We start from the raw sequence: 12,413 nt of genomic DNA, 5'->3' as shown, positions 1-12,413 counted from the left end.
TTTTTGGATATAGTTACAAAATTTCTTCTCTTTTCTCCCCCAAATCTTCCATTTGCTACTCTATCTTCTTTTTCTAATTTATGGCATCTTTTTTCACTAATTCTTATTAAATTCATAATTTATATGTATATACAACATATATTCCTAAATACAACCTGTTTGGTCTATATAGTGCCACTGTGTACGTGTTTTCAAGGATGGCCATTTGACACTGGACAACCTATTAGTGTGCCCGTTCCTGAGAACACATCTCCTGCTCTCATCCTTGCTTGCCTATATAGTTCTTTGTGTAAGGTTGAGGTCTCACTGGCTTTTTCCTCTTTACTTTGGCATGCCCGCTGATGTCATTGTTCAGCTTGTTTTTGGGAGGTCATATTGGTGAGGCTTTGTGGAGATACCTTGTCATATTACTAGGAAACACAATCTCACAGTCCCTAACCTTTTGACTCATAATTTGCCTGCCCTTTTACATTGAGCTTCAGTTGAAGGAGTATTTTATTGATTTATCCATCAGGGCTGGTATTCACAGCTCTGCATCTAATTGGTAAAACTAGTCCTCATGGAGGGGTCATTCAGCTCAGGGTTCTCTGGCCCTATTTCTGAAATACATGGTGTCCACAATAGGGACTTCCCTTCCATCTCAGGGGTTACTACGGGCAGCAACAGTAAGCTGTGTGTTTTGGAATTATCTTGGATAGTCCTGACCAACAACTCGAAAGGTTTCTTATTAAGAAAAATTCAGGATAAAATGCATTTTTATAGTTCTTTAAAAAAGATTTATTTTTATATTATTCATGTTCATTCACGTGCTTTTATGTACATTTTTGCCATGCATGTTCAGGTGTCTTGAAATGCAATGGTGTTCTTGTGAGGGTAGAAAACAATATTACAAGGATAAAACTCTGGTCATCAGTCTAGGTGGCAAATGCCTTTACCCACTGAGCTGTTTCATTTGCCTAATGAAAAACTTCTTAAACCTTAAAAGTAAAACAATGACTCATTTTCCAAATGTTGAATTAAACTTCTCTTGCTAAGATACCAATGACGTTCAGGTGAGGTGTAGAGTGACCAGAAAAACACATACTCTCTCAAACTAAGAACTCTAGATAGGCCATCCCATCCTCCTATTCTTGCCTGTTCCCAGACAAGTCATGTAATAGTTATGGGAGCTTGTAGGGTCAAAGCCTGGGCTTCATAATCCCTAATAGGCTAGTGAGGTCTGGTCACTTGTCTCTTGTACTCAAAGCAACAATAAAAAGCAGAGGAGGAAGGGTTTATCTAAAATTAGTGTACTGGAAAGAGAAACAAATGAGTTCCAGTGACCCATCTTTGTGTTCTTAGGGACTTGACATGAGGTTTAATGTTAAAAAGAAGGCAAGACATAAACCTGACTAAGCAGCCCTAGACAAGGTATGGTGCCAGTCACCGAAGCCTCCAACGTCTGAGCTCTGGTCTATTCTGAAATATGGTTTATAAGTTGTCAGAACACTTGAAGTCTCTTCTGAGAGTTAAGTGCCTCATTGGGCTGCACTGAGCCTGTAGCCTTTCCCTCCTCCAGCATGAATTCTTGATGAAGTATTAATTCTGTGGAGTCCTTAGCTTCAGGAGTTTGATAGATGGAAGAAAGAGCACAAGTGTCTCTTTTTAGAGTAACTCCTCTCCTGACAGGCATTTGAAAATGAATATTGTCTCTGCTTAATGTCACCCGTTAGGCCCTTTAGGAAAACAATCAAGTGAAATCATGACATGAGGAAAGAGGCTTCTTGGTGATGACAGAGGCATCCAGACTTCACGTGACCAGTAGCTTGAGATCTAGATGCCCAGAAAAATAGTGGCCACCAAAGCCCCTGGGACTTGTAGCTTCTGGTTTCTTTGTCACATGTCAACTAAAGAATGAATTTAGGCATGTCTGAAAAGAAGTTCAAATCTCTGAACAAAGAAATTGAAGAAGATACAGAAGATGGAAAGATCTCCTATGCTCACAGATCCAAAGAACTCACATAGTGAAAATGGCCATCTTACTGAAAGCAGTCTACAGAATCAATGCAATTCCCATCAAAATTCCAACACAGTTCTTTACAGAAATAGAATAATATTCAACTTTGTATGGGAAAACAAAAAGCCTAAATAGCAAAAACAATCCTGTACAGAACTTCCAGAAGTTTCACCATCCCTGACTTCAAACTGTACTACAGAGCAACAGTAATAAAAACCATATGGTATTGGCATAAAAACAGAGAGGTTAAATCAAATCAAATCAAAGACCCACATACCTATGAACAGTTGACTTTTGATAAAGAATTTAGGAATATACAATAGAATAAAGAAAGTATCTTTAATAAATGGTGCTGGTCTAACTGGATGTCTGCATGTAGAAGAATGCAAATGGATTCATATCTATCATCCTACATAAAACTCAAGTCCAAGTGGAGCAAATACTCCAACATAAAACCAGATATATACAACCTCATATAAGAGAAAATGGGGAATAGTCTTGAATGCATTAGCACAGGAGGCAACTTCCTAAACAGAACACCAATAGTGTAGGCACTAAGATAAACATTAATAAATGGGACCTCATGAAACTGCAAAGCTTTTGTAAGGCAAAGAATGCCGTCAAAGGACAGAATGTCAACCTATGCAATGGAAAAAGATCTTCACCAACCCCACGTCTGACAGTCAAACTAGACATCAACAAACCCAACAATTCAATTAAAAAGAGTGTATAGTTCTAAATAGAGAATTCTTGGCAGAGGAATCTCTAATGGCTGAGAAGCACTTAAAGAAATATTCAACACTCTTAGTCATTAGGAGAATGAAAATCAAGATGACTCTGAGATCCTATCTTACACCTGCCAGAATGGCTCGGATCAAAACCACAAGTGACAGCTCATGCTGGCAAGAATGCGAAGCAAGGGGAACTCCTCCATTTCTGGCAGGAGTGAAAACACAGCCATTTTGGAAATCAATATCGCAATTTCTCAGAAAATTGGAAATAAATTCTCAGAAAGTTGGAAATCAAGGAGTGATATATCACTCCTGGGCACATATCGAAGGATGCTCCAACATACCATAAAGAACACGTGCTCAACTATGTTCATAGCAGCCTTATTCATAATAGCCAGAAACTGGAAACAATCTAGATGTCCCTCAAAGAATGAACAGAGAAAGAGAAAGCAATACATTTACACAATGGGGTATTACTCAGCTGTTAAAAAATGACATTATGAAATTAGCAGACAAATGGGTGGAACTGGAAAAGATCATCCTGAGTAAGGAAATGCAGGTCCAGAAAAACAAACATGGTATATACTTACAAGTGGATATTAACCATAAAGCAAAGAATAAATATACTAGAATCCACAGACTCAAAGAAGCTAAATATCAAGAAAGACTCAGGAGTAGATGCATAAATCTCCCTGGAAAGGGGAAATAGAATAGACCTTTCAGGTGGAAGGGGAAAGGAGAGTGTGGAGGGGATGGGGTAGGTAAAGGGGTAGAAAGGATTGGGATGAGGGAAGACAGAGGAAGAGAGGACTGGGAGAGAAAACGAATCTGGGGGCATCTCTGGGATGAGCTAGAAATCTAGGGCTGTAGAAATTCCCAGCAATCTGTGAGGGATACCCAGCTAAGTTTCCCAGGAGTGCAGGCTACACTGCTGAACCAGCCATCTCCTGATATCAGGCAAGACTTCCAGTGTAAGGACTGCGACACTAACTCAGACACAAACCTTTGACTTACAATTTGTCCTACCTACAAGATGTGCTGCACAGAAATTGTGTGAGTGATTAACCAATGACTGGTTCAGCTTGAGACCCATGCCCTAAGAGGAAGTCTACTCATGACACTTCCTGAAAGGCCAGGAGACAACAACTGGAGAGCCCAGAGATGCATGATAAAACCACACACCAATGTCAAAAATGGAGGTGGTGGTAATGAATTGATTCCTAATGATACCTGCTATACCCTTAGAGTGATGCCTAGCCCAACTATCATCAGAGAGCTGTCACCCAGCAACTGATGTAAAGGGATACAGAGACCCCAACCAAACATTAGAAGGAGCTTAGGAATCTCATGGAAGAAGGGGAGAAAAAAATTGTAGGAGCCAGAGGGGTAAAGAACAACACAAGAAAGTCCATAGAACCAACTAACCTGGCCTCATAGGGACTCAGAAACTGAATTGCCAACCAGGGAGCCTGCAAGGGACTGACATGACCCTCTGCACATATGGTACATTTGTGTTGCTTGATCTTCTTGTGGGAGTCTTAACAGTGGGAGCAGGAGCTGTCTCTGACTCTGTTGCCTGCCTTTGGGACCTTTTCATCCTACTGGACTGTCTCATCTATCCTTAAATAGAAGAGGAAGTGCCCAGTTTTACTGTAACTTGATATGCCATGGCTGGTTGATATCCATGGAGGCTGACCCTTTTCTGAAGAGAAACATAGGAGGAGTGGATGGGGGAAAGAGGAGAGGTGGGGGCAGGAACTGGCAGAGAGAAGGGAGGAGAAACTGCAGTTGGGATGTAAAAAAAAAGTGAATTTGATAAACAAAGCAAGGGTTCTTAAGAAGGATTGTTACAGACCTGTGGATGTTTTCATTTTCCTGAGAGCTGGGAATAAAAAACAGTTCCAGTGTAGTAAGAAAAAGTACTGCCACAGAGCTCATTGTCTAGGGGTTAATATGGATTTTCTGGGTTGAGGAATGGAGGTGAGCTGGTCCATCCAGTTGGCTTACTGTGAGGTATCTGTGATAGTTTGAATAAGAATGCTTCCCATAGGGATTTGAATGCTTAGTTATGTGGGAGTGGCACTATTTGAGAAGGATTAGGGGCGTAGCCTTTTTTGAGGAAGGTGTCATTGGGGATTGGACTTTGAGGTTTAAAAATCCTATGCTAGGCCTCATCTCTCTCAGAACAAGATGTAACTCTTAGCTACTTTGTCAGTACCACACACCTGCCTGCCACCTTGTTTCATCACATAATGATGATGGACTAAAACTCTGAATCTGTAAGCAAGCCCCTAATTGAATGCTTTCATTTATAAGAGTTGTTATGGTCATGGCGTCTCTTCATAATGGAACAATGTCTAAAACAGTGTCCATGTGCCCCTCTACTCTAGTCTATGGACTGGAGTTTAGGTCACATGCTCAACCTTCTAGGCAGTGGTGTAAAAATGTAGGAAAAATAACAAGAAACTAGACCCAGAATTATAGTCCCTGATTGTTTCCTGTTGCTGTTGGTCTCCAGGCTAGATAGAAACAAGGACAAATTTTGGGCCAAGAACAAATTTCAAGGTCCCTCTCCTCAAAGCTGTGTGTCCAAGTTCTTTTCTAGCCACTGGAAATATCTTGTCAATTGTAAATGTTTGATACAGAATACTAGCTATGTCTAGTAGTCCTTCCGTTACACATCCTCATAGCAGAGTTCATGTTATCTGGGGCATAAACCCACTCACTATGGAAAGCCTCTATTGAAGCCACTGGTCTCCCATCCTATCCTAATTCCTATCCCATCCTCCTCCAAACAGTAAAAAGTATGAACAGGGTACTTTATCAACTTGTGATTGTCAACTTTCAAGCAGGATAAACAGGATATGAGCTGAGAGACACTTCTGAAGAGCATTACAATTCTGGGGAGTCATTACAGCTCAGACGCTTTGAGGCAGGGGGCTTTGGCTGCCAGATGAGAACAGTTCCTGTCAGACCAGTATGCTAGTCATCAACAGAAGAAACAGGAGCAGGTCTCCAGCAGGTCTCCAACTTTAATTAAGGCTGTATAACAAAAATGCCAAGACCAGGCTTAAGAAATGCCCCTTCAGTTCTTGGTCACGGTTGTCAGAGACTCTCCAAACGTTACAGACTATTGCTGTTGCTCTTGGTTGCCCCTTAGAGGTGAAAGGAAAGTCCCTATTGCTGAAGACACACCATGCACTTCGGATACAGGATCCAGATGACCTGAGCTGGATCTGACCTGATAGCCTTGTCCCTGAGGAAACAGGAGGTACCTTGGAAATGTACAAAGGAGGGAAGCAGCCAACAGTCTTACTCAGTCATGAGGCCTATGAACCACAATGACCAGTGTGGCAAGATAACCAAGGGTGCAGTAGTGGCATGCATAGATAGGCAGTAACCAACAACTCTCTAATTAGACATAAGGCATCATCCTTTTAAGAGCTCCTCAGTTACTAAGTGGCTATCTCTGACACTTTATATGCACACTGGAGAAACAGAGCACACTGTTTATATATTTAGTAATATACATATACTTACACATGTAAATATGTCTACACAAAACAATTAAAGGAAAAGAGGTCAAGAATTTGAGAGCAAGGAGGTACATGAGAGAGGGTGGGAGGAACCAAAGGGAAGAAATAATGTAATTATACTTATAAAAATAATAATTATAATAAAAATTGTATGGGGTGCTTATGGCGCTTCTTATTCCAAACGTGTATTTGAGAATACAGGGGCCCTCCCTCCAGTGTTGTCTGAAGCTTGGGTGACAACTGAAGTTTGCTTATTTTTATATAGCCCTGCAAACACAAAAGGGCTTTGATCTTTGGAATGGAATTAGTCTTGCTTGTGATCCACAAAGGCGGAGCATATTTGGTATCCTTCACTGGTGTGAGAAAAATGCAGAGACTGATAAGCCAAGAAGGGATTTTAAAAGGTGCTGGGGGTAGGAGGGTGGGGTAGGGAGTGGGGAAGGTGAGTTTTTGTTATGCATTTGGGCATTTTGCTTGCTTGCTTGCTTACTTGTTTTTGTTTTGTTTCCAGGGCTGGTAGAGACAGACTCTTCTTCCCAGACTATTCAGCTGAACTAAAATTAATTTGGGAAGTTAAACTTGTCTTTGGTGTGTGTCTAATTTCACACCATAGAAACAGGTCTTTCAACCTTCTCTAAGTCCACACTGATTTCTGCCAACTTCTCTGTAGGCTGGAGACATGGTAGGCTGATCAGTAATCTTTCTCAGGATTTTTTTTTATCTTTGCTATTGCTACTGCCATTTTCAGTTTCCTGAAAGCCAATCAACTTTGGAAAAATAAAGAAAAGTCAGTCTCTCCAGAAAGACAGAGCTGCTGTTAGCTGCCACTGTGTCTCGTGCCTCAGATCCCAGAAGGAAATATTCCACAGGCCTTTTGTGGGCACTCTCCAAAGTGGTCAAGGCCCACGAAGGCAGCAGTGGTTTTGTCTGGATTACAGTTTGCAACCAGCATCTTGTTCACAAATATTAGTGTGAACCCATCTACTCTGCATAGTCTTATAAAACAACCTGAGAAGCAGTTCCCAGTTTTATTAAGACAACAAGGATGGATTTCTCTTAGGAAATGAGCAATTATATGCTGTTTGCAGGCAACACCTGACAGAACATTACCAAGTGTGACCCTGGAAGATGTCTTAATTAATCTTAGCAACAGGAAAAGTAATTAAGAGGTCAAGGGGAATGGTTAAGTAAGTAGTCCTGGTCAAGGTGTGGTCCTTACTGTTCTAGTTCTTACTGGATGGCTGTCTAATAAGTCAGTCTCAGAGACCAGTTCTCCATGTGGCTGGCACTGGGCTCCCAGCCCTTTTTTGGTTTCCCTGAGAGTTTCTTGAGAACATCCCAATACCATGGGATCTGTTGTCTCTACAGCCTAATAACCAAAAGGGAAGAACAGAAGGGTCACTCCAGATTCTTCACTACTGCTGTAACAATTCCAAGAGGCCTGGCAATGGTTCCTCTCCCTGGTAGCACAGGGTTAGCAGCTTCTGGAACTACTAGAAATCGCACTCAAAGACTGGAAGTTAGGTGAGTAGGCAGCAGCTGGCAGAGGCCCACCTCCACCGTCATTGTCCAGATTGAAAGGTGCTCCACCATCTTAAGCTAGCACCGGCTGGACTTAGTCCTCTTTGTTCAAGATGATATTTTAGGGGACAGTGTTTCTCCTAGTTTCTAGAAGGTTCTGGAAGGTCTCAAGTAGCCGGTGTTCCATACAGTTATTTCCTCTATATCTCTTCAGTTTGGTATTTGATTTTCTTTCAGTCCTCTAGTGTTCTATATTAACAGTTTGTTTCCTAACTTAGTCTGGGTGCTACAGAGCAAGTTGTGGCATCTGCCTCCTATAAGTTCTCTGGAGCCAGCATGGTTCACATTTGAGCCAGCATGATCTAACACTCCACTGGAACTTTGAATATGAAGAAGACTGAGAAATCAGCAAAGCTGGGAGATGCCTATCACAGCAGGGGTTGTGGAGGTGGAGGTGGTCCAGGTCGTGCTGGTGGAGGTGGTGGTGGTGATGGTGGTGATGGTGGAGGTGGAGGTTGCTGTGGTGGAGATGGTGAAGGTAGAGGTGGTGGTGATGGTGGATGTGGAGGTTGTGGTGGTGGAGGTTGTGGTGGTGGTGAAGGTGGAGGTGGTGGTGATGGTGGTGGAAATTGTGGTGGAGGTTGCTGTGGTGGAGGTTGTGGTGGTGGAGGCTGTGGTGGTGGAGGTTGTGGTGGTGGAGGCTGTGGTGGTGGTGGTGGTGGAGGTGGTGATGGTGGTGGAGGTTGTGGTGGTGGAGGTTGTGGTGGTGGAGGCTGTGGTGGTGGAGGTTGTGGTGGTGGAGGCTGTGGTGGTGGTGGTGGTGGTGGTGGTGATGGTGGTGGAGGTTGTGGTGGTGGAGGTTGTGGTGGTGGAAGTTGTGGTGGTGGAGGTTGTGGTGGTGGAGGTTGTGGTGGTGGAGGCTGTGGTGGTGGAGGCTGTGGTGGTGGAGGCTGTGGTGGTGGAGGCTGTGGTGGTGGTGGTGAAGGTGGATGTGGAGGTTGTTGTGGTGGAGGTTGTGGTGGTGGTGGTGGTGGAGGCTGTGGTGGTGGAGGCTGTGGTGGTGGAGGTTGTGGTGGTGGAGGCTGTGGTGGTGGTGAAGGTGGAGGTGGTGGTGATGGTGGAGGTGGTGGTGATGGTGGATGTGGAGGTTGTTGTGGTGGAGGTTGTGGTGGTGGAGGCTGTGGTGGTGGAGGCTGTGGTGGTGGAGGCTGTGGTGGTGGAGGCTGTGGTGGTGGAGGCTGTGGTGGTGGAGGCTGTGGTGGAGGTTGTGGTGGTGGAGGCTGTGGTGGTGGAGGCTGTGGTGGTGGAGGCTGTGGTGGTGAAGGTGGATGTGGAGGTTGTTGTGGTGGAGGCTGTGGTGGTGGTGGTGGAGGTGGTGGTGATGGTGGAGGTGGTGGTGATGGTGGATGTGGAGGTTGTGGTGGTGGAGGTTGTGGTGGTGGAGGCTGTGGTGGTGGAGGCTGTGGTGATGGTGGTGAAGGTGGATGTGGAGGTTGTTGTGGTGGAGGCTGTGGTGGTGGAGGTTGTGGTGGTGGAGGCTGTGGTGGTGGAGGCTGTGGTGGTGGAGGCTGTGGTGGTGATGGAGGTGGCTGGTGGCAGAGGCAATGGTAGTAGTGGTGGAGCTTGTGTTGGCAGTGGTGTTGTCACCTTGTGCTCCTTGTTAGATACCCTTTCTAAGTTTCTTATTACCCGCCAGGTTCTCCAGATGTCATTCAAGGCTGACTTCCCAAATGGTATCCCCAAAATGTCTGGTATTATTTATATGTCTGCTACCTAAGAACCTAAATTTCAAATATATGAAGCTGTACTGGAAACTCCACAGAAGACTAAGAGATGCCGTGATGGTAAAATGCTCAGGATAAAAGCACAAGGGCTTGAGTTTGGACCTGAAGAGACAACAGAAGAGCCACTCACAGTGCGGGAGGTGCCGACCGGCAGGACTATCAAGCTGAAACAGCAAGTTTCAGATTTAGTGAGAGACCTGTGCTCAAAACCTAAGATCTCAATAGTTTCAGGAAGACACCTGACATCATACTCTGTCCTGCACACACACACACACACACACACACACACACACACACACACACACACACACACACCTCAATTTACATTTAAATTCCTCATGTAAAAATATTTTGTTTTGCGCTTCTGTCCTATAAATAAAAAGTCAAATGACAAAGGAAAAACCAATTTTGTAAAACACTCCCCACTCCCTTGTCTCACAGAGCCAGGAATGGCAAAGAGTGAGAGAACTTCCAGGAGACAACTTATCATCCTGTATCAACACCCAAGGTCAACAGAAGTCCTGACAGGATCTTTTGGAGGAAGTTAAAACGATGGTAAAAGAATGGCTGGTGGGAGCAGAAAGGAATGTGGAAACATGGATAGACCAGGGACATTAAATAATGGCCGCCAGGTCTATGATGCTGCCTCTAACGCCCAGGCACTGAAAGTTACTCAAACTTCAAAAGAGCTCGTTTCTTAGTTGGCAGTAATGAACATTGCTGCCCACAGCCTTTTAGCACCCTGTATATTCTCAGTACTTTGTAGATTCAATCAGGAGGCAAACTTGATTGAATACTTGCTCTTTAATTATCCAATTTCTCCATGAAGCATGTCTCAATTACGGCACTCCCATGGACCTGAGGCACTAGCACTCTTCGGAGAATGCATTTCCTGGGGCGGTTCTGAGTTTAGCTGTCCCAATAAGCTTGCACTTATTGCCCTACTTGTGTATTCTTTGGCACTGACCATTCATATATTTCTGTCTTTTGTAAAAGCTGAAAACTTTTTCATTGGGCTTAAGAGTATACCAGTGTTCAGGTCCCAAGAGGCAAAGTCAGCCACCACTCCCAAGTGTCCTGGTAGGAACTTTGAGTTCATTTTTGGTTCAGTGGTCTCTAAATGTTGTGAAAAAGAATTGCCTCAGGGTTTGGCTCTGTGCAGACCCATAGGCTCCATAGCAGTGGGCTTCTTTTGGAGAGAAGAAAAGGAAAGCCAGAAACTGACAAATGAGAGGCATTGTATCTGGGCCTGGAAATCCAGCACTTGGGGGCCGAGTCAGGAAGATCAGGAGTTTAAGGCCAGTCTGGATGTGACAGACTTTGTCTCAAAAAACAAACAAACAAACAAACATCAGCTACCATCTCCCCTAGTCTAACCTACCCGACCAAATGAATACAACAAAAGTAACGCAAGCACCCCAGTGCTGTCCCATGCAGCCATTTTGAGCAACAGGGCAAGCCATCTCCAGGAATCACTTGTGTGGCATGTGAGATGGCCATCTCTGTGCACTCCTGGCCATGGATACTGCTATTCTGAACACAGTTGTTGGCCAAGCTTTTCCTTCATTGTTTATGATTCTCCAATTTTATTATTCTGTGCGCACAGCTCCTAAAGGTTACTGAGTATGTATGACAAGAGTACCAACGTATCAGTTGAGCTCTGGGAGAACAGACCATGGAGTAGGTAGGTATCAGAGTGAGAAAAGAATTTTCTTCATTGATTTTAAAGTTTTAGCTTTGCTCTCATTTTGTAGAGATACTCTACAGGGAAGTCGTTTGCAGCGTCTTCCAGCTCATGCACAGGCGAGGCACTTCTGAGTGTGGGTTTGTATTGTCACTCTTTTTTTTTTTTTTTTAAAGAGATCTGAAGTGATTTTACCTTTATTTCCTTCACGTTAAGCCAATCATTAAATTTCACAGTGATTTCTGGGGTGGGGCAGAAGGAAGGCGTCATTCAGAGCGATGGAGGCCATGGCCTGGTTGGCCCTGCTGGGGGAGCTGGAGGAGCACGATGCCCTGCTGGAAGGTAGGTGATGAGAGAGCAGGAGAGCTGGTAAGCAATGTCCTCAGCAGCTTCCAGCTTTCGCAGCTCGATCAGGCCATCACCAGAGGTGGCCAGTGAGTTGGTGATCAGCTCAGTCCCCCTCAGCAGAGATGATGGCCGCCTTCTTCTGCTACTCAGCCTTTTCCACTACAAATCTGGTTCTCTCTATTTCCTGCTGAGCCACCTGTTTGGCTTCCACCACCTCTGTGAACTCCTTCCCGAAGGTCAGATGTGTCAGGGACACGTCATCCAGGATGAGCCCAAATGTTGCTGCTCGCTCGCTCTGTGAGGTCATCGCTCACCTGCCTGGAGACCAGCTCTCGCTGGGTACTCAATTCTCCAGCATCGAATCGAGCCACCACCGACTTGAGGATCTCTGTGGTGATAGATGGCAGCAGCCGCTCATCATAGTCCTGGCCAATGCTGGTGTAGATACGAGGAAGCTGGAAGCTGGCTGGCCACTGGCCGGAAGAGAATGCGTAGTGTGATGTTTACGTTCTGCAAGTCTTCGCTGCCAGTGATGACCGGCACATTCCGTGGTCGAGAACAGCAGTCAAAGATGATTGGCTTCTGTACCCAAGGGATGAGAAAGTGAGTCCCTTCCCCTACCACAATGTCCTGTACGCCACGGAATTGGTCAAAGATGACAGCTCTGTGTCCGGCATCCACGTTATATAAAGCAGAGTTCATTCACCACGCCTCCTGCAACTGCTAACGCCAGGCCGAACTTTCCGATGGACTCAAACACTTTGGCAGCCATGACTGCTTCTGTTGCTTCCGCCCACACCTGTTTCCACTCTG

The 12,413-nt window shown here is 44.6% G+C and overlaps 1 pseudogene; it reads right to left on the bottom strand.

The window, feature by feature from the left end:
* Nucleotides 1-10,921: 10,921 nt before the first annotated feature.
* Nucleotides 10,922-12,413, bottom strand: Phb1-ps14 (prohibitin 1, pseudogene 14; annotated as a pseudogene).

This window comes from Rattus norvegicus, chromosome 5 (genome assembly GCF_021556685.1).
Source record: "Rattus norvegicus strain SHRSP/BbbUtx chromosome 5, alternate assembly SHRSP_T2T, whole genome shotgun sequence".
Taxonomy (NCBI): domain Eukaryota; kingdom Metazoa; phylum Chordata; class Mammalia; order Rodentia; family Muridae; genus Rattus; species Rattus norvegicus.
The sequence above is the reverse complement of the archived record's forward strand: the minus strand, read 5'-3'. Positions and strand labels throughout refer to the sequence as shown.